Source organism: Camarhynchus parvulus, chromosome 1A (assembly GCF_901933205.1).
Source record: "Camarhynchus parvulus chromosome 1A, STF_HiC, whole genome shotgun sequence".
Lineage (NCBI taxonomy): Eukaryota > Metazoa > Chordata > Aves > Passeriformes > Thraupidae > Camarhynchus > Camarhynchus parvulus.
In genome coordinates this window covers 68,137,754-68,165,255 of record NC_044586.1, presented here as the reverse complement: position 1 = coordinate 68,165,255, position 27,502 = coordinate 68,137,754, and the positions used below count along the sequence as shown (strand labels likewise).

The 27,502-nt window shown below is 46.0% G+C and overlaps 1 protein-coding gene across 2 annotated transcripts in view; it reads left to right on the top strand.

The window, feature by feature from the left end:
• PLXNA4 (plexin A4) overlaps nucleotides 1-27,502 on the top strand; it is a 515,162-nt gene that overhangs the window by 97,112 nt on the left and 390,548 nt on the right. The gene's annotated exons all lie outside the window — the stretch shown is intronic.

The following is a 27,502-nucleotide window of genomic DNA, read 5'->3' as shown; positions in this document are numbered from 1 at the left end:
GTGGATATCCCATCCCTGGAAGTGTTCAAGACCAGGTTGAATGGGGCTTGGAGATAAGTGGGGTAGTGGAAGGTGTCCCTGTCTGTGGCAGGGGCTGGAACTGGATGATCTTTTAGATTCCTTCCAACCCAAACCATTCTGTCATTCTTATTTGGCTGTGCTGCCACTCAATATCCAGGGTGAAAATTGTGGGAAGGGATCAGGCAGAGACTTTCCTGCGTGGCTTTCTGCTGATAAAAGACCTGTCCTTAATTTCAAATCCCCACTGGATGATACCAGATCATTCCCTGGGATCACCTGGAGACTAGAAGCCTCGGATCATTCCTGGATCACCTGGAGACTGTCACAGACTGAAGTGCTGCAACATTGCTGCCTGTAAAGACACGTGTAGTGGTGAATCTTGCATGGCTGCTGCTGCTGGCCAGTGCTGGGGAGGGATTTGCATTCTGGCTTTTCTGCAAATCTCTGTGTTCAGCCAAGTTCAGCTGCACCAGCTCCCAGGGGACACACAAGCTGGAGGAGTTGTTCGCTCGCTCGGTGAAGTCAGATATGTCAACTGCATTCCTCTCTGGACATTGTTTGTGTCTCCAGATAGCTCCTCGTGAATTATTAGCTATGGAAAAGACTTATTGCCAAGATACTGGGCTTAGTTTAGTCTCCTGGTCACTGCAGGTTTCTTTGCAGATGTATTTTGTTCTGAGTGTCTCGAATGCTGCTCCTCCCGACGTTTCCCCCCTGGCCTTTCCCCTGCAGTCTGGTGGTTCTCGCTGTCAGGAAGTTATCCCTCATGCTCAGGCTATTTCTTATCAGTCTGTCACTTTTTCAACTCATTGGGCTGATAGTTCTCCCAGTGCAAGAGCTGTCTGTCCGTGTCCTTTTGCCCTGGTCTCCCCAAGGGAGCCTCCTCTTGCACTAAAAGAGACTCAATGACTTTACAGGTCTTTTTCTGCCCTCGTGCTCTGGTTGCTTAGAGTCTCAATTTCAGAGTCACTAGATCCAGAGTCTCAAAGATTCTGGATCTGCCTGCAATGAACTCTGGCAGAATGAGCAAAAGAATAGACTTTACCAAACAGGATCATGGAATCATTTAGGTTGCAAAAAATCCTCTAAGATCATCAAGTCCAATGATTCCCTCAGCACTACCAAGGCCACCACTGAGCTGTGTCCCCAAGTGCCACATCCACATGGTTTAAATCCCTCCAGGGATGGAGACTCAGCCCTGTCCTGGCCAGCCTGTTCCCAGGCTTGAAAACTCTTCCCATTAATTTTTTCCCCTAATATCCAACCTCAACCTTCCCTGGTGCAACTTGAGGCCATTTCCTCAAGTAAGCAATGAAGATATTGGAGTTCATAAATCCCAGGGGTTTAGACATTCTCATAAACATGAGAATTGTACCCATGAAGGTGTGAAATGGTCCTTTCTGTCCTGGATGTACATTATTTCTGGGGCCATGGGGAAAGCCTGAGTTATTCCAGCACTGAAACTGTTTCTCAGATTTGGAGCAGGGATGTGAAGAAACAGGGAAGAGGAGGCAGGAAAGAAACCCCAAAAACACAAGAAAGATGATTTTTGATGCTCATCTGAGGAACCAGGAAAAGGTTGAATCTGAATCTCCTCACAGATTCAGTTCAGAGCTTGGACACCACAGAAATCTTCCAGCCACCCCATCCATTTAGGGCTCATAAAGGCAGCTATCCCATCTTGGCTCCAGATGTGCACAGATGTTGAGCAGAGCCCTGCCCTGCCGTGCACCATCATCTGGCATCCCCATCCTCCTCTCTGGAGGACACCTCAGCAGCTGAGCAGCTGGGCTGGAGAGGGGAGCAGCAGAGCTCAGTGCTGATGAAGCACTAATGTAATTAATAGCCTCTTACCGTCCTTACATTACCAACAACGTCAGCGTGTCAGGAACTATTTACAATATAACTTACACAAATGTCATTTTGCTACACTGAGCACTTCATATTTTGCAATTCTCTGCCACAGTAATAAAATCAGTCAGCCAGTCGGAAGGGAAACACACCCAGGAGATATCATTATTAATGGCACTGGGCCAGGCTTTCCACGAGCTGTGCAGGAGGCAGAGGAGCAGAGAGGAGCTCATTCCTGCACTGAGATGCCCTCAGGTCTCTGCAAGGATCGCTTTGAATCCAGCTGAAGGAGGGCTCAGTTATCCACTCAGCAAACTTTGGAAGGGTTTGTTAATTATCTCTCCTCGTGGTTAACATCATCCCAGTGTGTTACCCAGGGCTCTGTGCAATTCGGTTTTAAAGGTCTCAAATAATTTCATTTGTCTTGAATTGATTGTTTCCTGCACTAAAAGATCTTCCTGCTTAACATCCTGAACCATCCAAAGGACCCTTGGCCTCGTGGGCTGGGGATTCTGCACTGGTACTGAATGAAGGTGGCTTTGATGCCCTGGTGCTTTGTTTTAAAGTCATAAATTAGTAGATGGACCGGACCTTGGCATCCCTAATTGGTCATTTGAAGGGAGAGCTGATCTCTGACATTGAAGTCCAGGCTCAATGTGGCCTTGCAGCTCTTGGAAAAAAGGGAGGAAGTGACTTTATCCCCAGGCAGAGGGTGAGGGGGAGCAGTTTTAAACTAGGAGGAGAGGTTGACATCAGTTGTTAGGAGGAAATTCTTCCCTGTGAGGGTGGTGAGGCCCTGGCACAAGTGCCCAGAGAAAAGCGAGGAAGAAAAAATCACATTATTTGTTAAAAAAATTTTTTTTTTTTTATATAAGAGGTTTTCAAAGTGCCTAGAGTGGCTGCCCCTGGATCCTTGGAAGTGTCCAAGGCCAGGTTGGACAGGGCTTGGAGCCACCTGGGACAGTGGAAAGTGTCCCTGCCATGGACATGGGGTTGGAACTGGGTGATCTTTAAGGTCCCTTCCAACCCCAACCATTCTGGGATTCCATAACCCATGGGGGTGTGAGCACACTTTGTTACTGAAGGTGCCCAAATCTCATTGTTTGAAGGCAGAATATGCTGAAATATCCTAAAAATTTTCCATCAGGATGCAGCTCTCCAGTGGCAGCAGTGCAAAAATTCCTGCAGATTTCCCTGGGAGCTGCACAGATCCCAAAACGACTTTTTATATTCTGTTGTCTTCTCTGATAAAGAGGAAAAAGACTTTTCAAAGTGCCACCTTTACATGGGTTGCTCTGTTGGCATTGATCTTCCAGAAAGGCCCAGCTTTGCAAAACTGGGATCAAATAATTTCCTGCTGTTGTCCATTTATTTTCCTCTGCAAGATCCTAAACTTCTCTATGCAAGTCTGCCACATCAGGATCCAGGAATATTTGTGATTTTTATAATGGGTGTGAGACCCATTATTATGGGCCTCTATGCAAGCAAAGAATGTGACAGCATTTGAAGATATTTTGCTGTGGTTTCAGATCTAACAGCAGCCATGGCAAATTCACATTTGTCTGTTAAAAAAAGAAAAAAAAAAGCATAGGAAAAAGGAAAAATTCCCAGCACTTGATGGATTAAATAGTGCATTGACTGCCTAGAGCATCGGAGGTCTGGGTGGGATAAAAATGCACATCTTGAAATATGTATTGAAATTAGTGGAATGACATGAAATGTAGAATTTGCCCCCTCAGTCCCCACTTTTCACATTCTGATTCCAAGGTAAAGCAGGGAAAAATCATGTACAGAATGGGGAAATGTGGAGCCTGTGTCAGCTAACACAGGTGCCTGAGCTCCTGCAAGCTCTTGAGTTCTTGCAGAAGAACTGATGAGCAGAAGTGGCTGCAGGGAGAAACCTCCAAGGGCTCAAATCAAGCAGAAGTGTCAGTCAAGTAGCCTGACAATGCCTGGAAATCAGCTCTGAATTCTCCAGGAAGAATATGAGGGGAAAATTATGCCATTTGTTTGCAATTCTATTACAATGCATCAACAGATCCCTTGCAAAATGCTCCTAATGAAAATGGGTGTGCACAACCAGAGGCTGTGAGGAGAGAGGGGATCTGGGCCTGGATTTGCTGCTGAAATTTGGAAGTGGTTTGGTCAGGCTGAGAAGGATCTGACATATCCATAAAGTCAAGTATTGGGAGAGCATGGCAGTGAAAAATGTCAGTTTTTGGTGCTGAAAAGGAGGTTTTGGTAAAGAAGGAGTTGTTATGGAGTGGTTGAGTGTTTGGTAAAACCAGCAAATGTGCTTTTGGTAAAGAAGGAGTTGTTATGGAGTGGTTAAGTGGTAAAACCAGCAAATGTGGACTCCAGATATAAAGTCTGAATGGATTAAAAATCACCTGGAAACTGAGACAGATCTCCTACCAGACATAATTCCTCTGTTTTCCCTTCTGCTGAGAAATCCAGCTTTTGGCACTGTTTGATTGTTGTTGCATTGGTGAGTTCTTTTTGTGGGTAGAGAGAGGAATTTCCATGGAAATTGGGTAGAAATCAGCTGTTCATTGTCTTTTTGCTGTGAGAATGAGAAACTTTGGCAGGGAATGAGTCATCTTTGGAATGATCTGGGCCTGGATTTGCTGCTGAAATTTGGAAGTGGTTTGGTCAGGCTGAGATGGATCTGCCACGTCCATAAAGTCAAGTGTTGGGAGAGCATGGAAGTGAAAAATGTCAGTCTTTGGTGTTGAAAATGAGGTTTTGGTAAAGAAGGAGTTGCTGGAGTGGTTGAGTGTTCGGTAAAAACAGCAAATGTGGACCCAAGATATAAAGTCTGAATGGATTAAAAATCACCTGGAAACTGGGACAGGTTTCCTACCAGACATAATTCCTCTGATTTCCTTTCTTGCTGAGAAATCCAGCTTTTGGCACTGTTTGATTGTTTGTTATTGTTGGGTTTTGGTGGGTTCTTTTTGGGGGCTGGAAGGAGGAATTTCCATGGAAATTGGATAGAAATCAACTGTTCATTGTCTTTTTTGCTGCAGGAATGAGGGACTTTTGCAGGGAATGAGTCATCTCTGGAATGAAAAATTGCAAGTTTTAATTATTTTCAAATTATTATTTTTTTCCAGTCACACCAAGGACAAGCAGAACATGAATCCTTCTCCCAGTCAGAAGAAAGCAATTAGGCTGCCATAGGGAAATAGGTGATATGGGATGACCTGTTGGGGATCTGAATAAAACTTCTGAGCCGGGTGACCTTAAGGATTACCTGGGATTTGTGCTCTTTTTGGGAATTATTCTGTGGACAAGGAACAAGCTGGTTCTGAGGGTTACTGGTGATCTGGTCTCTGCTTCTTCTGGAGTCTCACCTTTTCAGGCAGAGATGGGAATTGCTCAAATTTCTGCAGTACAATGTCAGTCCTCCTGGGAGGTTACAAGCATTTCCCTGTGAGTGGGAATCCTTGAAGGATTGGCCCAGACCATCTGTATTTTTCTTTCCTCCACCATGCAAATATGGGTATTGTGGCATGAAATATAGCCTGGGGTGGTGGGAATACTCTGCTGCTTTGGCACTGAGAAGCTCCATTGAAGAAGGGCAAAAAATTGGGTTCCCTGACCCTTTTTCCCTCCGTGGGATGATGCCTAAAAGATCAGGACTAATTTGTGTCAGGGCAGAATTTCTGCTAATTATATATATTTTTTTAATGTAGATTTTTTTTCTCTTTCCTCTTAATTAGTTTTTTTCTTTTCTGTCTTTTTCTCCCACTTCTGCTTCTTCCATTTGCTCTTTCCCCTAATGCTTCCCTAAATCAAAATAAATGAACTTATGGTAAAACATAGTTTTTATTGTCTACACTGAAATTTCACTGAAATTTTACACCTGCTATTCCAGGTGATCTTTTTTTTGTCTGGACTGAGAGAGGTTAAATAAGAGGTAGAGTTGTCTTTCATCTTCACACAGGTGCTTGAAGTGCTGCCTGGTCGAGGTGACTTTTAGGACCAGTCCAACCCCCTGTGTGTCCAAAAAGTGAGCAGGACCCTGAGGAAGAGTGTGAAGATGGACCAGCTCCATTTTCCCAGCTTCCAGTAGTGTGGGCGTTGTAAGGAAGAGTTCTGAGGGAATTTTTTTAAAAAAAGTCTTTGGGATTTGCCTCAATTTTTCATGAGGGGCAGCTGAGGTGTCTGAGCGTCCTTTGGAGCATGGAGGTGGCTGCTGTCTCCTGGGAAGGTGGAACTGCTCTCTTCCTTTATTTTCTCCATGCTTTAGGATGGATGATGCTTTTATAAGCCCCAGGAACACAAAAGAGACCTGCTGGCCCAGAGAGGAGGAAAGCAGGGGGAAAAGAGTGACTTTGGGGCTGTTTGGAGTGAAACTGGGCAGGCAGGAGTGTGCTTTTAATTGATTGTTTAATTAATCATGTTTCTGAGAGCACCTGCACAACAGAGGAACTGAACTGGACTCACTGCTGGATCTTTTCAAGATTGAAAAGCCCTTGACTATTTCATGGCTTTATGTGAAGGGTAAACACTACACTGAGCTATTTGACAGCAGGACCTGGCTGTTGTTATCACCTCTTGTCCTCCTTCTACTTTAAATTTACATTTTTATTTAAAGCTATTTTCTCTCCTCCCAGTAGATGGAAAACCTGGAGTTATCTCCAAGGTTATCATTGGCTGTCCCTGCCCAAGGTCTGTAGCACAGGTAATCTGGGGAAAGTCAAGCAGCAGGGAGAATGTGAAGGGAGCTCAGATCAGGCAACAAACACATTTAAGTGGGAGGAGAGTCCAATTATCATGAGATGGAGCTTTGCCTTTGGAACAAATAAAGAAGGCTCCCTCTTTAGCCAGATCTTTTTTACTCTTTTAGAAATAGCAAAACCATATCAGCCCTGGGAGAAAGGGACAGCCCAGGCTGTGGTTGATGCTCCAGGCGTTAGGAGGACACAAAGAGAAGGAAGAGCAGCAGATAACTTCTCTCCTATCAGCACTTGAGGGAAATTCATTGCTGATGTCTCTGCTTGGGTCTAGACTTGCGGGGGTGAAGTTTGGCCTATCACAGACCTGCTGTAAGGCAGCAGTGTCACCCTGGTTTTTTAAGATTTTCTAAGCCTTTTGATGTTGACATTCTTGTGGTGAACTTTCTCACACACTTTCTGTAAATAACCCATTGTTTTGTCTTCCTTTATGGAGGAGGAGAAAGTTGATAGACTGTTGGTTTGTCCAACGTGATTAGAGAGGTGTCACTGTCACCCTCCAATCCGCTGTCACTTTTGGAAAACTATAAATGTTGGAGTCAGAAAATAAACTCCCCTTTTTCTTCCTTCACCTTGAGAACGGTGGTGTGCTTGTGTTCTTTCATGTCCAGTAGTGACACAGCAGCTCCCCCCTCTCTAGGCGACATGGCAGGTGAACAATCTCTTTCAAACACTTGCTTTTATTCATGGGAATTGAAGCTTCCTTTTTGAAACATCAAATCCCACAGTGGAATTCTGGGTGGTGTACCCAGGAGAAATCATCTTTTCTGTTGCTGCTGAATTCCTCAGAACTGGGTGGGGGAAAAAAAAAGAGGCTCCCAGGAGCAGTTCAACTTTTGTGGAGGTTTGATAAAACCATCCCTGCTTCTTGTTGGTTTTCATTTTCTTTTAACACTCTGTAATAAAGGGAAAGGATTTCCAGGGGCTGTTTCTGGCTAAGGTTCTGCTGGGGATGGCTTTGTGCTCTTGGTGCTTTCCCCCCCTCTCCTCTCTAGTGTGGCTCTTGCCTTCAAGCCTCCTTCTTTTTTAATTTTTTTCCCCCTAAGAAGAGATTTTTTTTTTCCTTCTGCAGAGATAAACATGATGATTATTTCATGAGCATGGAAAACCTCAGAAGCACTTGCAAAGGCCCAGCTCTTGTTTGATTTGTCCTTTGGACGAACAAGGGACAGTTCATAACTATCCATGGAGGAGAGATTTGTTTGATTCCATCAGCAGCATTGCAGGGAGTTATGGTGGATTTGGGCTTTATTTGTCTTTTTTTTTTTAAGTGGAAATATATAAGGCAGAATTATTGATTTCATTCTCCCAGAACTGTTACATTAAACTTCTCTTCCACAGGTGTAACTCTTTTCTGATTCACTTGACGACTTCTCATCTTTAAGGGAAATTATTTCCCTCCACCATAGTATAAATTACATGTCAGACTGTTTTTAGGCACTTTCAGGCTGGTTAGTTCAGAGACAGCACTGCAAAAAGGAAGCAAGTTGGGTTTTATTGGGGGACAACTTCCTTTCTCTCCCAAGCTGGCTGTTCTGTATCATAATGGAATTTCTGACCTGCAATCGAGTGTGTGGCTTGACAGGCCTGGGCAAATGTGATATCCCAACAGGATCCACGGCAGCTTTTCTGTGTTATTTACTCTTATTTACTTATTTATTCTATTCCTGAAGTGGAAGTGGCTCTTACTCAATATAGAAACCCACACTGTGCTGTGTGATAATGGAGAATTTATTTCTGTTGGGCGTAGAAAGGAGCCCCAGTGCACAACAACTTCCCAGTCACATGAGATATTTCCAGAAATACTTCTCCATCTCCCTCTTTTCAGTTCTTTTTCCTTCCTATGAGGCTGGAGTAACCCTGGGAAGAGGTTTACCCTGGATTCACTCACACTTTGCTCTTGGGAGATGACACAAGAAGATTTTTCGGTTTTTTTTTGTTGTTTCACTTGGATAACACAGCTGAGATCCACAGCCAGGAGGTGGGAAGGGCAGAGGAGGGTGACAGAGAAGAGGAGGTCACTTGTCCATACCTTGCTAATAGAGGTTCAGGGCTGAGAGAGCAGAAAAATGGGCACATGCTTGTTATGAATGTGGATTTCAGAGGGAAAATGTCCCTCTCCCCATTTCCACCATGTGGTTTCCTTCAAGGGGAAAGCAGGAGAAATCCTAAAACTGATCTTCCCTATCCTTAGGTCTCTTTCTGCCCAGTCTGGGTTCAGCTAAAAAGACCCAAAACCAGACCCAGACTGGCTTTGGGTCTTTTTTTTTTTTTTTTCATTTCCCAATGCTGACAACACAGATGTCCATGAAGACTTGAAAAATCCATCAATTCTGGAATAAGTGCTGAAAGGTAGATGTAGGCAGGGTTCAGATTTCAGCCCTGGGCACAAACCTGTTAAAAGCTTGAAAATTAAATACTTCAGGGGGATGAGGGACTTGAAGCTTGTAGGTAAATGCAGCTTTTAAATAATAATTTATGTCTGTGCTTTTAGTTCTGTATATTTTATCCTTTTGGTTGTTCCCTCTCCCTCTGTACATCAGTGTCTTACTGGGGATGGAATGAAACCTGAGCTCAAAGGCAGACAGAAAACTGGAGGTAGAATATTACTCACCCCTGTTTTACAACTGACTGAATTTGGGGATTCATCTGTGTGACTGTAGGACACAAAATATTTCCTCTGTGTGCCTGATTCTCCATTTCTCCCCAGCTGACAAAAATCAAGCAAAACCTGTATTTTCCACCTGGGAGGGCAGAAGGTTTCCAATGAAGTCCATGGTGCAGGGAAATGAGGGATGCAGAATCTTCCAGGGCTTGGGTGTAGGATCCAGTTAACACCACACTGGACAAGCTGTTCAGATTTCAGGGTTTTCTCTGTGCCTTTGCCACCAAATTTCTCAGAATCCTTGGCCAAACCCCTTGGTCTGGTGTTCAGGTTCATCTTTTTAGAAAATGAAGCAGTTCTGATAACATGCATGTGACAAAGGGGGAACCTTGAGCAGCAGGAAATCCATACTGAAGGCATGGCTTTCTAACATTGACTAACATCATTTTGTTTTTTTTTTTTTTGCTTGGTTTTCCCTCATTTTTGGTTGTTTTTTGCCTCATGAATGTGCTGGTCTAACCTTGCAGATGTAACCCCAACCTTGTAGCCATGAGAAATGCTGGAGTGATTATACATGAACATTAATTAATCCTGAGCATGTTGGGTGTCAGGGTATTGGGGGACATTTATTCTCTTCCTCTGCTTGTCTCATGCATGAAACTATAGAAAAAAGCCCACAGCACTTAGAAGTTTGTGTATTTTTTTTGCCTGTTCCCAGGAATTCCTATTTAGATGGAGGTTTTCTCACTTCCAGCAGCGTGCAGTGCCTGGCACAATGGGCCCCTGCTCTTGGTGGTGACCTCCAAATGTTGCCACAATAATAATAATAATAGTCTGTGGCTTTTGGCACATCACCTATTAATCACAGCAGCTGTCAGGCAAAGCATTAGATGGGAATAGCTCCCTGCAAGAAAAAACAAATACAGCAACACCCCGTGGCTTGTGGAGCTCGAATCCACGCTCTGGAGGGTGCCAGGGAGGGAAGGAAGGGCTAAGCTGTGACATTTCACTCTGATTTGTTAACCTTGGCTGCTGTTCAGCTGCTTACTGCTCAGCCCAGGGGGTCCCCAGGGACATCCAGCATTTGAAATATTTACAGTGAGCACAAGCTGCAGGGAAGGTGCACAGAGGCACCAGGGACAGAGTTTGCTATGGGGAAGAGGAATTCCTGGCATGGTTTATGTGCTGCTCCTGTGTTTAAGGCAGGTGGTGGATTTTTCTCCACTGAATTTTTGTTTTGTGCAAAGAATTTTTTTTGCTTCAGGTCCACGGGGTGATCCCTGCTGGAAAGAGCAGGGAGCTTTATCTGGCACTTCCCTCAATCCCATGAAATTTGGGTGTCTCATGCCACAGACCACTTGTTTCTGTGCCCAGAAAAGCAGGTGAATGTGTTCAAAATTCACCCTCCAGAGGCATTCCCTGAAATTGCTCCCCATGTTTATGCTTGAATAATTCCCTGGTGCTACACTGGTCCATCTGCAGAAAGCAAACTGGTCCATTAGAACATCTGCAGAGAGCAAACCCAAACAAATGAGATTACTGTCAATTTGTGCTTATTTGAATTACTGGATAAGTCCTAGTCATGGATCAGGGCTAAACATGTACAAATAATTGATTTTAGGTTCAGTGGCTCAAAGCAAAAACACATGGAAAATCTTCTGGTTGACCTAAACTACTCTTCTTCTCAGTTTTCTGTTGAAATGAAGGCATTTAAAAAGCAGCAAGACAATGCAATGCCTTAACACAGAGCATTGTTAAATATTTGAAGCTTTGTGAATTATTTTCTCCTCATTTTGATACTTTCTAACTTTTGTCATTTAAAAAAATCTACTAAAAATTCCTTCAAAATGAAACACCAACATCTTCAATGCTGCAATTTTACAAAGAAACTTCTCAGACTTTTCCAAGCTATTAACAAATATTTTGCTGTGAGTAATGCTTGCCCTGTGTTGATTGATGACAAGCCAACATCTCTGTCCAGTTGTAACTCAGACCCCAATGTGAGAGATGCTGTTTAAGGAGTGAGCAGGAAGATTTTAAACTGAGGATTCTGACACTTCCTGCTTGAGGAATTTATTTTATTTTATTTTATTTTATTTTATTTTATTTATTTTATTTTATTTTATTTTATTTTATTTTATTTTATTTTAGTTTAATTTTTTATATATTTTTTTTCAGAGGCCAAGGGCATTATGGAGTTTTGATCATTTGGGTTAATTTTGCACTGTGAAATCTTGGGGGATTTGGGGTGAACTTGGACTGGAGGTTGATTTGAACCCTCTAACCAAGACCTCTTGTTCTGGAGTTGAACCAGAGCTGAATTTCAACCTTTTCTTCTTAGAAATGACACCATTATAAATCTATGGAAGATTTGGCATCTCACAGGCTCCAGGCAGGAAAGAGCAAAGTGTGCTTGGACCAGACCAGTGGGAATAACCCAAACCAGGATCCCCTGTGTGCAATGCTGAGGACTGAGCTGTTCACCTCTCCAGGTGCCACCTCCATGAACACAATGTGTCCCCGTGCCCTCCACCCCAGCAGCTCCCTGTCACAGACATCTTTTATGAAAAATCCTTTCCTTGGGATTTTTCCTCCTGAGAAGCTGAGAGGCCTCAGAAACAAAATGTAAACAATGGTTATCTGCTGCTGTGGAATGCAACAAGTGGATCTTTGATTGGTCCATGTTGGTTGTTGCTAATTAATGGCCAATCACAGCCCAGCTGGCTTGGACAGAATCCGAGCCACAAACCTTTGTTATGATTCCTTCTTTTTCTATTCTTAGCTAGCCTTCTGATGAAATCCTTTCTTCTATTCTTTTAGTATAGTTTTAATGTAATCTATATCATAAAATAATAAATCAGCCTTCTGAAACATGGAGTCGGATCCTCATCTCTTCCCTCAGCCTGAGACCTCTGTGAACACGGTCACAGCTCCCTCTGGACCTTTTCCACCTGGTTTGTTCCCTACAGCCAGCAATGCCACCTGAAGGCTTTTGGGGCAGCTTTGCAAACCACCAAGGGCTAAACTTGCTGGCTGAGGAGGCTGTGAAGCTGCTTGGGTTGAGGTTTTCCAGGAGGAGGAGTGAGAATGAGGATGGTGGCAGAGGTGAGTGCTCCTGGAGCATCCCTGGCCCGCCATCCCTGCCACGGGGGAACATCAGGGCAGGAAGCTCCATGGAACAAACATGGAACAAATCATGGAACAAAGAATTTCCCTGTTCCCTGCCTCTGGGAATGCCTGGCCCCACCCATCCCAGCGCAGGTACTCTGGGAAGGGAGTGCAGACCCCAGCAGAGTTTATTGGTAAATGCTACCACTGATTAAAACAGGCTTCAGCTGCTGTAGGAACAAGAGGTTGCCATGGAAACAGTCTCTTGATGTGTCCAGGTTTTGAAACCACTTTTCCCTCCTCTCCCACCCTCAAGGCTTCTTTTCTGCTGTTGTTTTGTGGGGGATTTGCTCTCCTGGGGTGAGGTGGTGCAGGTGGGCTCTGGGGACCTGGAAGGTACCGAGAGGAGCTGCTCATCCCTGGGAGGGTGGGAGACCTCTCTGCTTGTAGGGACCCTGCAAAGTGGGGTGTGGATGGACCCCACAATGTTGTGGGGGCATGTTGGAACTCAATACATCCCTCCGGGTGTCCAGAGTTGCCAAGGACCCCACCGGGGGCTCGGAGACCCTGGCATGCAGCCCAAAACACCTGGGGATTTCATTTTGACCCGTGGAACAAACTACCAGCTTTGTATGAGGACCTGAAAGTCACAGAAGTTTAAATAGTATAATCATAAAATTATCACAGGGTAAAAATGTAGATTTTAGGATTTTTGGTATGGGGGTTATGGGGACAATGGAGGAACCTGGGTGTGTCCAGCCTTTCTTCTTCTTCTTCTTGTTCTCCATTTTCTGCTGTGATGCTGGCGCTTTGGGATTGGTTTAGAATAGAAGTGCACTGTCTAACAGAGGTGATAGGTATTGGAAAGTAATTGTAAATCTGTTATATGTAGTTTGTAGTGTAAAAAGACAACACCGCCTCGGGAGCAGTCAGAGTGCCTGTGGCTGCCTTGCTGAGCAGATCTTGGCTGGGCAGAAAGAAAATTTTATAGATAAGAATTAATAAACAACCTCAAGACCGAAAACTGAAGAGCTCTGACTTGTTCTTTAGACACATGGGCCAAAACAGAGACATCCTGCACGTCTCGGGGCTGCAATTAACAACCAACAACCCGAGAGGGGCAGGGGAGAATATCTCAGGGAAACCCTCCTGCCATCAGAGCTGGGATTCTCTGAGCCTCTGCAGGGCTCTACCCCACTGGGGGTGCTCATCTCAGTGGTGACTCTGCTCCATCCCCTCTTGGGAACGGTGGCAGTGATGGGAAGCCACCTTTGGAGCAATGGGAAATCAAGCCAGTGCCATGAGGAGTGGTTCTGAGAGACTAAAGAGGAGCCCCCTCCTCCTTCCCCAGCCCTGCCTGGGCTCCCCACCTTGGGAGAGGAGCTTTCATTCCTCTCAAGTGGGTGAGAAGCAGCCCCTCCCCTGTGCTGGTGTCATTATGCAGCTGTGCTGAAGGGCCATTGAGGGCCCCTGCAACGCTCTGAGGAGAATTTTCCTCGTGGATCATTCAGCCCTCGTTTCAGACGTGGAATTTTTTATTTTTGCCAACCCCCCTCTTTGTTTTTGCATTTTCTTCTAAAACACAGAAGCATCTGCATAAGCATAGGCTCCTCCCTGTGTGTTGCTGCTTTTGTCTCTTCCTTGGGAACTCCCCTGGCTCTTTCCAAGTCCATCCTAAGCTCCTCAAATCCTGCATGAAACTCCTCTCTGCAGGAGTTATTAAGGATATGTTACTATAATGTTATATATTATTTTACTGTATTGCATGAAGGAGTTATTTCAGTGTTTTACTGCATCCAAAGCAGGTCTGGTAAATCCTAAACCTGGGGTGGCTTTTCTGTCGTGTTCTAAAAGTTCCAAAGATTTTCCCCTACAACTCCCTGGAGGGTGGAGCCAGGTGAGGGTTGGACTCTGCTCCCAGGGAATAAGGGACAGGACAAGAGGAAAAGACCTCAAGTTGTGCCAGAGGAGGTTTAGATTTGATGAATTTCTTCCCTGAAGGGGTTGTTGAGCCCTGAGAAGTGCTGGAATTGCCATCCCTGGAGGGATTTAAAATCTGTGGATGTGGCACTTGGGGACAAGGGGCAGTGGTGGCCTGGGCAGTGCTGGGGGAACAGTTGGACTCGATGCTCTTGGAGGGCTTTTCCAACCTAAATGATTGCAGGAGTTATGAAATCCGAGGTAACCTTCCATGGACTTGCTAAAATACATGGAAAATCTGTTAATTTTTTTCAGTATTGCATCATTGTCCAGACTTCCTCAGCAGGAAAGAAGATAATGCCACAGCAGTCTCTCTCTGTGGTTTATTTTATGTATTTATGGTAAAATCCTCAAGTAACACAGGCCCAACATAAGTGACCTGCCAGGCCTCCCCTGGGCTTCGTGGAATCACAGAATGCTTTGGAAGGGACTTTAAACACCATCAAGTTCCAACCCCATGCCATGGCAAGGACAGCTCCACCAGAACCTTCCACAGGCCCTGCTGGGCCATTTCTGCATCCAGGTGTGAGCTCCCTTGGACCTGAGCTGCTCTCCAAAGGTGTCTTCTCCCTCTCACTGCCTGATGCAGCAGCAGTGACTGGTTTCCTAAATTACCTTAAATTTATGTGATGTGAATCCAGCTCTGAACACTCCCTGTGATTTCAGAAGAGTTATTTTGGAAACTTCTGTGTCATTTATCTGTGTAATTCCCCAAACTTGGTCTGCACTGACTTATTTTAAATAACAAAATATTTTTTTTTTTGGACAAAGATCTCTTAATGCTTTGCTTGCCCAGCAAGACCTGATGATAAGTGGGGAACACCCAGCAGCCAAAATTGGAGAAGAAACCTCCAAAAAGCCCAGCCCTTTTGCTCCAAGCTTGTAGGAGCTTCTGTACATCCCCATGTTGTGTGTTATTTCTCAGATTTTCAAATTTCAAGCCCTCCCTCAAAGCTTGGACAGTTCCTCACTTTCATGGCATCTTAAAAGGGAGCAGAGAGGCCCTGGAGTCCTTCAGCAGGAACGTCTCAATCAAAGGTGCCATGAAAGGGCTTTAATTTCAAAAGCTCTGAATTACACCTCGATCAGGAAGGACGTGGCAATGGTGGAATTGCTGAGCTCAGGAGGTTAAAGAATGGAGGGGAATTCACAGCTCACATCTGTGACACACCAGGATGAGAGAGCCTCCATCCTCAGAGCAGCTTTCAAAGGCATTTCCCTGTTCCCATGCTTTTGGGAGATTTTTAATTACTCTGATGTTGGTTAAGAGTCACTTTACGGCCAAAGAAATGGATTCTTAAATTCAAGGATGCTTTTTTTTTTTGGCTCCCAGAAATAATGGCTGAGCAGCAAACCAACCCCAGCGAGGCAAGGAGGATGCAGTGAGCTGAGAGCTGCTCTGAAGCCAGATCAAATATCAGTTCACATTGCAGCCCCTGCCTCCACCTGCACCAGCATGATGACAGGAGAATTGCTTTGAAACCCTCTTAAAAAAAAGCATCCAAGACAGTGCTCTCCTGGGAAAGCCTCTCCTTTCCAGGCCTCCTATTCCCTGCAGCTCTAATGCCAGAGGTGGCAGGTGGTGAACCTGTGCTGTGGGGAGGGCCAGGGGAATTGGAGAAGGGGAATTAGGCAGGTGTTCAGCAAGGCAAGCAGCAGCCATTCAGCACTGGAATTCCTGGCTTCACCTCCCGGCCACCTGGAGGAACCTGGGCTCTGGTATCATGGCAGAAAATTGGGAAAATACTGGAACAAGGAGGGGCTAGGGCCACACAGGTGAAATGCCCAGCAGGACTTGGGTGGGAGGGGTGTGTTTTATTTGTGGGGTGCCCCGTGGCAAGAAGGAATGATGAATCTGACTCCACGCTCTCAGAAGGCTAATTTATTATTTTATGATACTATATTATATTAAAGAATGCTATACTAAAGAATACAGAAAGGATACTTACAGAATGCTAAAAAGATAATAATGAAAACTCGTGACTCTTTCCAGCGTCCCAACACAGCTTGGCCCTGATTGGCCAAAGAGTGAAAACAACTCACAGCAGAATCCAATGAAACAATCACCTGTTGGATAAACAATCTCCAACCACATTTCAAAGCAGCAAAACACAGGAGAAGCAAATGAGATAATATTGTTTTCCTTTTTCTCTGAGGCTTCTCAGCTTCCCAGGAGAAAAATCCTGGGTAAAGGGATTTTTGCAGAGAATGTGAATGCCACAGGGGGGGAGGAGAGGTCAGGTGTGTAACCTGGCTGAGCTACAGCCACACAAGCAGATTTCCTTGGAGCAAAATGTCCTTGGGGAAATGGGTTTGGGATGGTGCTTGTAATAGGGGCACAGCTTTGTCCCAGTGTGTGGAGCTGCCCTCAGTGCCTTGCTGGCAGTCCTTGATCTTCCTGCTGGCACATCAGAGCCTGGCTTAGCTGGGGAATATTGCATAAGCCTCACTGGGGACCTCGAGAGCAGATTAATTCCTTGAGCATCCTCCTTCTGGCCTCTGGTGAAGTCTGCTGCTCTGAGGAGATTCAGCTGGGCAGGGCTGAAACCTCCCCCAGACTGACAAGGCATGGCGGGAAGAAAGATTTCCCTTCCTCAAGAGCCCAATAATGGATTTTGGGAGAAACCCTTTCTTGTGGCAGCTTGCAGTGTCCAGCTGCAGAAGGGATCTCTCTCCAGGTACCACAGTGATGATGATGATGATGGTGAGACAGTCAAGTTAAGGCAAAGACAGAGTGTGATGAAGTCCCTCTCCCTCCCCCAGGCAGAGCTCAGACTGGGAAAATGCTTTGGATGCGGTGGCCTGTAATTATGTAATTCTTCCTCGTTATCTTTTCTAATTGTTCTCAGTGCTGTTTCCTAAACTGATTGGAAACAATGGCAGATGGGGGTGAAGTGGGAGGCAGACGTGAGCATGGCAGGCTGCCAGCATAGCACAGGGCTCTCCAGAAAGGGAGAGAGGAAAGGAAAAAGAGAGAAAAAAAATAAAAAATATCCATGGTGGAGACTTGGATGCCAGGACCGGAATGGAGGGGACACCTGAACCTCTGCCAGGCTGGGAGGTGCTGCCTGGGGATGTCTCATTCAGGCTCATGCATATGCAATTTCCTGTGTTGCATTCAAGAAATTCCAAGCCTTCCTCCATCCCTGGCACACCTCAGCTCCCCCAGAGCTTTGCTCTCCTCCTTTTTCTCCAGCACTCCAATGATGCACTTGGAACCCTCACTGGGAAGGGCTTTGCCAGGACAATCTGTGGCCTTCTCCCTCTGGCATTGAGCAGTTTGTTTGCTTGTCTATGGGAGAAATAAATTTAAAAATAGGGGAATTAGGCTCGTTGCATTTGGGGGTGAGTGCAGGGCAGAAGGAGGGGTATAGGGGAGGTACTGCAGTGGGATTTCCTCATTTTTGGCACAGCTTTCAGGGGAGTACCATGGGATGCAGCTCCCTGGGAGTTCATTTTGGTCATGTTGATTCATTTTCTCTGTTGCTCATCCCCACTGCCCTCTCCTTGTGTGGGTGAGGGGTTCTTCTTTGCAGGGATGTGCATCCCAGAGGTGTTTGGGGATCCAGCAGAGCTCTCCTCTCACTGGCAATCCCCTTTGACAGCACAGTGGGAAGGGGGAGGTCACACTGCTGCTGTAATTTTTGTGTGAAGAAGGCCAGAACAAGCCCAAAAAGGAATTCTGAGCACCAGATTCCTGTGGTGGGGGTAGAGGACAGATGTCTGTGGGGTGATGGAGCATCCCACAGTGGCAGCACCACCACCAATGCAGGGCAGATCTGGCTAGATCTTTACTGCAACTCATCTTTTCCTTTCTCAAGAACATTGCTTCAGTACCTGTTGAAGCCATTTGTGTGTCTGACCCATCTTGCATCCCTAGTGCTACTCATTTAGACTTTTTCTTTTCTTTTTTTCATGCTCTTACAGCATATCTGATTGTGAAAAACGCCAATCACTTGTTTTTAAAATTTTAAAAGTTTAATAGTAATAAAATGGTTATAAAAATAGTAATACAATTAGAGTAATAATAATTTGGACTGTTTGAATTAGGACAATATGAGACAATAGAAACAGAGAGTTACAGACATCCGGGTACCTTTTCTGGGCAGCACAAGCCCGAAAAAGGATCCACGTTAACAGAGAATTAACCCTTAAAAACAATAACCTGTTGCATATTCATACACTTCATACATGATGCATAAATTTCATTCAAACACGGGATTCTGTCTGGGCAGTGTCAGCTTCTTCCTCTGAATCCTGACAGCGCCTTCGAGGCAGGAAGAAGTTCATTTCTCCTGATAATGGAGCAATAAATTCTCTTTCTCTGAAAGATTCAGGTGTCCTGTGGCTGCTATCTCACTGCGAGTCCTTTCTTTAGGAAAAGTATCCTACACAGCACAGTTTCTATTTTAACATTTTTTTATAACCTAAAACTCTATTTAACACAGTAGTTAAGAGAATTAATACAGCATAACTTTCTAACACAACACATATAATATTCATTTGAATACTTGCGAAAAGCCAGTGTAGAACAAATACAGTGAGACTGGCAGAAAACTGGCAAGCTTCAGCAATCCAGGGGCAGTGATTTTTTTCATAAGTATCTTAATGGAGTCTGTATTTATTTAATCGTTTTCTCAGCCTGCAGGTTGTTTGAGTATTTAAAAAAAGAGAGAGACAATTGAACAAACCCTCTCCCTTCCTCCTCTTACCAACCCCTTTTAGAAAGTCCATGAACCTACAAGAACTCTTCTAAGTTATCCATATTTCAGAAATCTACTGAATTGCTCACAGGCATTAATGAAGAAGGTAGAATTATCCTCCAGGTTAAGTTTTGGATAAAAATATTTACACAGCAACCAGACTCACCTGCATCAGCACCCTTGCAGCACTCCTGCTGTCCTTCCATCCTTCTTCCCTGTTTTTTAAGCTGGAATATTCTGTTTTCCACTTAAATCTCCTCCAGGTCCCTGCTCCCTGCAGACCTTGCTTCCTTCTGCACAAAGGCAGCAGCACCAAAGCTATTTTCTCTTCTTGGCCTTAAGTTGTGCCAGGAAATGTGGGATATCTGGAAAAATTCCTTCACCAAAAAGGTTGTCAAGCACTGCCCAGGGCAGTGGTGTCCCCATCCCGGGAGGGATTTGAGGATATGGGTTAGTGTGGGCTTGGCAGTGCTGGCTTCATGGTTGGACTTGATGGTCTCAGAGGGTTTCTGGAGCCTAAATGAATTTGTGGTTGGTGTTGCCTGGATTCCTTGTGTGTGAGGGAGTGCTCAGCTCAGAGGTGATCTCTGGACCCTCCTCCTTTCCTGGTCTCATGTTTCCCCATTTGTACCATTAAATGGAGCTCCTGGGAGCTGCAGAAAGCTGTTGTGAGATGGTTCTTGTTCCTCCTCTGCTTCAGTGCAGCACAGGGAGGCTGTGGAGGGCATGGGGAGAGTCAGCCCGTGGTTGTGGGAACAGTCATGTCTTGACTTCTGGTCATCAAAAAATCCAGAGACATTTCCTTCAGAGCTGAGCTGGGAAATCCCAGCCTTTCTCTTCCAGCCACGTTCCTCTGCAGGACTTTGCTTTGGTTCTGTTTGCCTGGATTCCCCAGCTGCCTGTGGATTTGCAACTCATTTTACCCAGTACAAAATCCTAAGTTGTTTTTTTTAGTTTTTTTTTTTTCCTTCAGGGGCAATGTTTTTATTTGCTTGCTGTTTTTAGTGCCTTTCTCTTTGGGGAGTCTGAGTCAATACACTATTTTTTTTTTTTGGTGATGAATAAACTTTGCTGTCTCAGTTTATCCTTGTGAATGATTTTAACAACCTGCCAAACGCTCTCTGCTTTCCTTCTGTGGCTCCAGTCTGATTTCTTGTGGTCCTAAACCCACATAGGTTGCTCTCAACTCCATCCTATAAATCCATATCACTCCCACTTTCTGTCTCTCTCCTACCAGGGCACTGAAACTGCTGGAAAATAGCTTTCAACCTTCAAAATGAGCATTCAGAATTGTCTGTAGGTGTAAGATAATGAGGCAAAACATTCACTGGGGGCTGTCATTTACTCCTGCTCCTCAGTGATGATCCAAAATCCAGGGCAGACGGTGAGGCTCTTGCTGGAATGAGCTTCCTGATGCTCAGCTCATCTCACAGAAGTGCATTAAGCATTAAGGTATGGGCTTAAATAAACAACACAGAGCTCAAAGGGAAATCCTTCATGTGATGAAGACCCATTGAATGACTAATTTGATTTAAAATGAGGCCTCAGAGCCATCCTTCAAGAGCTCTGCGCCAATATTTCCAGGGAGCCTGGGTTTTTCTGTCTCTGCACAGGTCAACACTGCCATGAACTCTACACGAGAGGGGCTGAGCTGAGTCCAGGCTGTGGCATGTTCAGCACTAACACAAAATTATAGATTACTCAAGGCTGTCAAGCTCTCTGTGGCCTACAGAGCAGAGGTATAGGGTATCCATCTTTTTGGACAACATCAACCCCCTGAATCAAACCCTTGGATTGAGGATCTCCCAAAACACAGCTGAAATGGGCTGTGGCACTGCTTGTGCCATAAAAATGTTGCCAAGGTCCATCACAATCCCTGTAGTTTCATCTCATTTTCCAGACCCGTGTTAAACTCTGACACAAAGATCAGGAACCCCTAAACCTTCCTCTAAAATGCTCTGGTTTGGGCTGTGTCCAGGCTGTGGCATGTTCAGCACTAACACAAAATTATAGATTATTCAAGGCTGTCAAGCTCTCTGTGGCCTACAGAGCAGGGGTGCAGGGTATCCATCTTTCTGGATCCTCCTTTGACAACATCAACCCCCTGAATCAAACCCCTGGATTGAAGATCTCCTAAGACACAGCTCAAATGGGCTGTGGCACTGCTGGTGCCATAAAAATGTCGCCAAGGTCCATCGCAATCCCTGTAGTTTCATCTCACTTTCCAGAGCCACGTTAAACTCTGACACAAAGATCAGGAACCCCTAAACCTTCCTCTAAACCCTCTGGTTTGGGTGCAGCTCCTTGGGAAGCCCACTCACCCTGAGGAAGTATTTCCAAGGCAGAAAAGCTGCAGTGAAAACCCCCACACGAAGCTGAATTCCTGGAGTTTATTTTCCAGGTTTGAAAGTGACAACTTGTTGGCCTTGAAGATTTTTCACCAGCGCCAGAATAATCCAGAGGGAGAGATTTTCTACTTCTTTCTCAGACCATGGGATAATTAGCAGATTTTAATGACTGCTAGAGAAAGCTGGCTAATGAGCTATTAAAAACACCCCTTACCCAGCCCCTAAATGAAAGCCACAAAGCAGTTGGTCATTCTTCTGACCGTGTGCATCTTAAAGATATTTTTCTTTTCAAGCTAATTGTGGCTGCTTGGTGTTTGCTGGGGAAAACTCCAATTGGGAATGCAGTAGGATGAAAAATGGTCTGTTCTGCTTCCACAGAAGTGTGGAGTACAGCCAGAGCCTGGTGCAGGAATTATACAATCCTTTAGGTTGGAAAAGGCCCTTAAGGCTGAGTCCAACCATTAATCTAACACCACTACTAACATTAACTACTAACTCAGCACTACTGCTGACTCACTCATGAGAAATCCTTGGCTCTCTGTGGCCTCTTGAAATCCAAATGTGTCCTGTGAGCCAAATTCCTGCCACAGGGATGCTGATACCAAGTGGTAGCACCAGGGCTGGGACCCTTTGGTGCCATGGCCTCTTGTTTCTAGAGCCATTTTCACACTTGGTTTAGTGACACCTTGGCAGCCAGGCTGCACTGCCTGGCCTTCCTTGGGGTGTTCTCTTCAGGTAACAGGAAGAAATTCTTCCCTGGGAAGATGGGGAGGCCCTGGCACAGGTTGCCCAGAGAAGCTGTGGCTGCTCCATCCCTGGAATTGTCCAAGGTTGGCTTGGATGGGATTTTGAGCAGCCTGAGATGGTGGAAAGTGTCCCTGCTGATTTTGGAAAATTGTTAAGGTCCTTTCCAACCCCTGGTGAGGGGCTGGGAACACAAACCCTGAGAGGAACCCCTGAGGGAGCTGGGGGTGCTCAGCCTGCACAAAAGGAGACTCAGGGCTGCCCCCAGCACTCCCTGCAGCCCCTGAAAGGTGCCTGTGCCCAGCTGGGCTCGGGCTCTTTCTCCAGCAGCTCTGACACAACCAGAGCACACAGCCTCGAGCTGTGCCAAGGGAAATTCAGGCTGGAGAGCAGGAAAAAGCTTTTCCAGCAAGGGGGATAAAGTTCTGCAATGGCTGCCCAGGGAGGGGGTGCAGTCACCATCCCTGGGGGTGTTTAACAAGCCTGGATGTGGCACTGGGTGCCAGGGGCTGGGCTGGACTCCATGGCCTTGAAGGTCTCTCCCAACCCAGGGATTCTGTGATTCTGTGAAATGCTTTTCCTGGCACCATGGCAGGTCCCACAGGCACTCACAGGCCCAAAGAGCTCAGCTGGTGATGCCAAACCACAGAGCGTCCAGAGAATGGAGTATTTTGTCCACAGCAAATGTGGAGAAAACCAGGTTTCTAGACAAATCTGGAGTCTCCTCCACCTCTATTTGCAAGTTTATTTCCTGTTTGATGGGGAAGATTCAGTTTTAGCACACAGCACCCTTTGGATGTACCTCAGACTGGGTGCCAGGGTCTGCCTGAGCTGTTTGGGCTGGGCTGGACTTGATGGGCTTGAAGGTCTCTCCCAACCTGGTCATTCTGTGTGTGAATTCTGTGAGTTCTGTGATTCTTCCTGAGCATGCTGAGCACTGAGGTGAAGGGAGGACACAGCCAGGGTGGTCTGTGCTCCCCACGTGTCTGTCCTGCGTGACTCAGGCCGCGGCAGGAGATCGCCCTCGGTGCCTCCCGTCTGTGCTCCCGCAGACACTGACAACTGCTCCTGCTCTCTCCAGCAGAGGTGGACAGCTTTGCAGAGCAAAATAGCTCCACGCCCTCTGGCTGTGAACTCTGATGCTTCTTAGCTCAGCTCTTGGCATGTTGTCCCTTCATTAGTGCTCCTTGCCTCCTCCCAGGGTTGTTTCCCTCTCTCTTCCCCTCTCCCCTGATGTAAAGCGGTTTCAGAGGGACAAAATGTTAGCGTGACAAGACTGAGGCCCCTTTTGCTTTTTGAGGTGACTTCTTCTCCTGTCACTTGCCATTCCCTTCAAGAGCACTGAGGTTGTGCAACCCATGGAGCTGGGGTGGCAGCTCCTGCTCAGGGGCTGTCGCTCTCCCCATCTGCTCCCACCACAAATCCTGCCCTGCCATGCCAGGGAAAGAGTCTCTTCCCTGCTTTTGGGGAGATGCTGGCTTCTTCCACCTCTAACATGAGGACAAAAGGCCTCACTGTGACACAAATCAGAGCATGTGGGGTTTTTTTAGGGATTGATAAGTGACAGGGTTTGTTCATCTCCTCCAGCCCTGACATCAGCTGCAGAGAGGTCTCGGAGTCTCTGCTGCTCAGACTGACCCCGAGATGTGTTAGAAAGTCTCTTTTCCCAGCCTGGCAGTTGAAGAAAGAGTCAGGATTCTTCTGTTCTTGTTCTCAAGTTTGTTTATTATTTTTTTATCTATAACATTCTCTCTCTGCCCTGCTGAGGTCTGTCCAGCAGGTCAGACAGAGGCACACTGACCACCCTGGGGATGGTGTTATCTTTTTATGCTAAAAACTGTGTGTACATTATTTACAATAATTTCCCAATACCTATCACCTATGTTAGACAGTGAGCTTCTACCTTAAACCAATCCAAAAGTGCCAACATCACCCAGAACATGGAGGCTAGGAAGAAGAAGGAAAAAGGACAGAGTATGCCCAAATTCCTCCAGCTTGGGACCCCAAGCCCCCATTCTAAAACCTCAAAAATCTATTTTTCACCCCATGACAAACTATTATTCTAGTTAAACTCTCTTGACTTGTGATTCTTCATATAAAGGTGGTAATTTTTTCCATGGGTCATAATCAAAGGCACAGGTGTCTTGGGCTCTGTGCCAAGGTCTCTGAGCACCCTGGCAGGGGCTGGAGCCATCCAGGACAGCCAGAGGGATGTCCTGGGTTCTGACAGAGAGGCTCCACATTTGCTCCTTCCTTTGGTGTTGGTAGGCATGAGCTGGAGTCTCATCTGGAGTAACTGGTGTCTCCCCTGTGACTTTTCATAAGGTGGTTTGGGTGTTGCTTCTCCCCAGATCCCATTCAGCAAACAAGAAACGTGGAGAAATTAAGTCCTCCTACGTGGCTGATTTCCTTTTCCAGCCCCTCATGTGCAGTTCTCTGATCTCACAGTCTGTTGTTATGGAAATAATGCAATTACAGTCACTGTGAGTAACAAGGAAACACAGTCTGCCACAGGGAGAAAAAGGAGACCAATTTTCCAAGGTTTCCTTAAGTATTTGGTGAGAGGAAGAGGAGGGAGAGACACAAATGCCATGGGGCAGACCTGTATTGGTTTCCAGCTCTTATCCCCCTTTCCCCCAAGCATTCACATCATTTTTTTGCTCTTCTGTAGATAATGGCCAAACCTTGGTCAGTGTGTTTACTGCTGCTTGGCTAATTAACACTTCTTCATCAAGCCAGTGAAGATGGACAGCTTTCCAAAACAAAGCAGGTCTCCAGCCTGCATCTGTTGGCTCTGATGCTTTTCAGCTTTGGCTCTTGATGTATTTCTTCATTAGTTCTCCCTCGACCTTCAGGCGGATGCTGGCACCTCCTGCCATCATCCTTCCCTTCCACTTCCATCCTTCCCTTCCACTTCCATCCTTCCTTTCCATTTCTATCCTTCCTTTCCACTTCCATCCTTCCTTTCCATTTCCATCCTTCTCTTCCACTTCCATCCTTCCTTTCCATTTCCATCCTTCCCTTCCACTTCCATCCTTCCCTTCCATTTCCATCCTTCCCTTCCACTTCCATCCTTCCTTTCCATTTCCATCCTTCTCTTCCACTTCCATCCTTCCTTTGCACTTGCCTCCTTCCCTTCCACTTCCATCCTTTCCTTCCACTTCCATCCTTCCTTTCCATTTCCATCCTTCTCTTCCACTTCCATCCTTCCTTTCCATTTCCATCCTTCCCTTCCACTACCATCCTTCCTTTCCATTTCCATCCTTCCCTTCCACTTCCATCCTTCCTTTGCACTTGCCTCCTTCCCTTCCACTTCCATCCTTCCCTTCCACTTCCATCCTTCCTTTCCATTTCTATCCTCCCATTGCACTTCCCTCCTTCCCTTCCATTTCCATCTTTCCCTTCCATTTCCCTCCTTCATTTGCAATTCCATCCTTCCTTTGCACTTCCATTCTTCCTTTCCATTTCCACCCTTCCCTTCCATTTTCATCCTTCCCTTCCACTTCCATCCTTCCCTTGCATTTCCATCCTTCTCTTCCACACCACTGCTTCCCCCAGCTGCTCTCACAGGTACTGCTCCTAAGCTGACTCCTGTCCAGAGTTTCCAGCTCTCTGCTCTTGCAGACCTGTGGAATTTCTTTTTTCAGACCATGGTACCAGGATTGGCCTGTGCTGAGGGGACGCCTGAGAGCCTGTGGGGAAGTTTGAGCCCTATGGATCCCAAATGCTGCTGACCTGTCCAGTGCCAACACATCAGACAGGGGAGCATTTGCAAAGATAACATAAAAGAGATGTGAAACACTGAGGGATGAGGCGTAGAGGAGGAGATGGAGGCTCTGTTTGAGTGTTAGTTATCAAGTCTGTAGGATTTAGGGAAAAATATTTTTATTTCCTGTGCCTTTGTTCAAAAAGTCTTTAAACAGGGAAGATGAAACCTTGATTTTAACTGTCCTAGGGACAGGGAGTATTGCTGTCTCTGGAAGCATCTGACTTGGAGTGATCACTGATTTCTCTGAAGATGAAAATGTTCTTTTCTTTAAACTATTTCCTGTCAAGCAAGGGCTTGAATGGCTCCGATTGCTCATGCCTGGGGCAGTGACCCATTCCTGAGGCCAGTTTGCAAATGACTCTGTGCTGCTCAATCCGACAGCATTCATTCCTCTCTCCTCCTTCCACCCAAAAAAAAAAAATGCTTCAGGGAGAGAAAGGCAGGGAGAAACAGAGTGGAAGCTCTGGAAGGGTTGTCTCAGTTCCCAGCAGTCACATTGCTCTCATCAAAGCCAGCCAAGTGGAACTGGTGACACTCACCAGAAGAGCTGCTCTAAATTAAGCAAAGCTGCAGAAACTTTGTAAACAAGAGCTGAGGGCTTCAGGCTGCAGGAGGGAGAGGTGGCAAGTGTGGTTTGTCCCATGGAGGAAACCAGAGTGGAGCAGAGCCCTCTGAAATGGCTCTGCTGAGATCCGCATGGTGTGGGAGTTCCATGGGTCTCCCAGTTTGCTGGAAAAGCAGATGCCCTGTGCCTGGAAGTGTTCAGGACCAAGTTGGAGCTGGGCTTTGAGCAGCCTGGTTGTATGGAAGGTGTCCCTCTTCCCTAGAAGAGAGGCTGGACAGAGCTAAAGAATGAAGCAGGGATTTATGGAAAGGATCTCCTCCATGGATCCACCTTGGGCAGCACAAGAGCCCAGCCAGGGCTGCACCCAAGATGAACCAAAATGGCCCCAAAATGCACGAGCGCTCCCGGGGTCTCTCCCTGGGATCAGTTCTGCTCCATTTGCATCTTGCAGTTCATTGTCCCATTCCAGCTTTAGCCCCTGCAGTCCCACCCTGCTTGTTTTTCTCTCTCCAGCCCACAGTGTTTGTGCTCCTGGGCTGAGATTTGGGTCATTTGTCCTTGGTGCCCAGCTGGAGCAGGAATTGTAATATGAAGCTCAGAACTGCACACTACAGCAGCACAGAATCTGAAAAATAGAAAAGCTAAACCCTGAGGCGTCCCCTGCCCATGGAAGTTGGGTTGGAATGAGATGATCATTAAGGCCCTTCCAACCCAAAACCATTCTGGGATTCCGTGGTGTCCTCTGGGCCAGTGTGAGGAGCAGGAACCTCACTGGGAGCTGGACAAGAAGCTGACAAGATGTACAGGTACAAAAAAAGTAGAGGAATAACTGATGAGGTTTTGTTCTTGGTTTTGAGTGTCCCATCCTTTATTGCAGTGAGGATATTCACCCTGTTCTGGATAACAGGACAGAGATGGGCTGTGATGGAAGCTCATCCTATTCACATCTTTTTATATCCATTTCACAACACTAGGCTGGGTAAGGAGGCTTTAATGTGAATTGGAGCCCCTGTTTTCCCTGTCTGACCAAACCCAGCTGTGTTTGACACATTGTCTGTCTCCCTGA